The sequence below is a fragment of the Pteropus alecto genome, unplaced genomic scaffold, assembly GCF_000325575.1.
Source record: "Pteropus alecto unplaced genomic scaffold, ASM32557v1 scaffold316, whole genome shotgun sequence".
NCBI lineage: Eukaryota > Metazoa > Chordata > Mammalia > Chiroptera > Pteropodidae > Pteropus > Pteropus alecto.
The window spans coordinates 474832-475929 of NW_006438872.1; positions in this window are offsets into that span (position 1 = coordinate 474832).

The following is a 1098-nucleotide window of genomic DNA, read 5'->3' on the forward strand; positions in this document are numbered from 1 at the left end:
ATAAAATAAAATAAAAGACACCAACATTTAAAGAGAGTTACTTTGACAGTATTATTAAAATTACAGATTTTAGATATTATGGATCAAGTTGGCAGAGTAGGAAAATGCTGTGCATGCCTCTACCCATGATTGCACCAAAATAACAGCTAAATTACAAAACAATCAACTTGGAGAAGCATCTGAAAACTAGCTGAACATAACTTCTATAACTAAGGATATAAAGAAGAGGCCACATTGAGACTGGTTGGAGGGGCAGAGATGTAAAATGGGCTGGCCCGTTACTCATGTGTGGCGATTGAGCATGGGGAGGGATATCTTGGCTGCAGAGTTTCCCCCTGGAGGGGCAATGTTTCCTAGCCCTACGCCGGGTCCCCCCGCTGAGGGATCCAGTGCTGGGAAGAGGAGTCTCCACAAAATCTGGCTATAAAAATCAGTGGGCATTTTGACTCTGCTGTTGAGATGGGAGGCACCTGGAACCCCAGATGTTCCCTTAAAGTGCCCAAGCACAAACTCACTTACGCCCAGGCAATCACTCTGGGCTCTGGCAGAAGGAGAGCAGTTCAAGAGGTGCCAGAGAAATATGAGTTGTGTGGCTTCAGTGCGAGAGCTGGAAGGACAGCTGCCATTATCTCTGTGTTGAGCCCTCCCCCTGTGCAGACTAAAGGTGGGCACTATTGTGTCTGTGCTGAGCCCTCCCACTACGTGACCAAATTTGAATCTGCACTGGTTTGGTAAGATCTGTTCCCTCAATCCTGCTGACTCATTAGAACCCCAACCCACGCAACTCACAAACTGCTAGAGGCATATTCATAGCTGGACAAATAGCACCACCCTGCCCTTTTTATAGTAGGTTCTTTCAATAACAATCAACAAGCCTCTGGTGGCAGAAACCATTCCAGGCCTGCGCTGCAGTATTTCTGTGGGCCAGAGGAAGGCAGCAGCTACCCTTGGTGTAATCAGGTAATTTTGCGAGTAGCCACAGACTCAGCCCTGGCGCAAAATATGTATTAGCACTAACTTGGGGAACACAAATTGGCCCAACCTGATGCCTTCCTGGGACCCCATCTCGCCCATGCTGCATACTTCCTGAGGATCCCC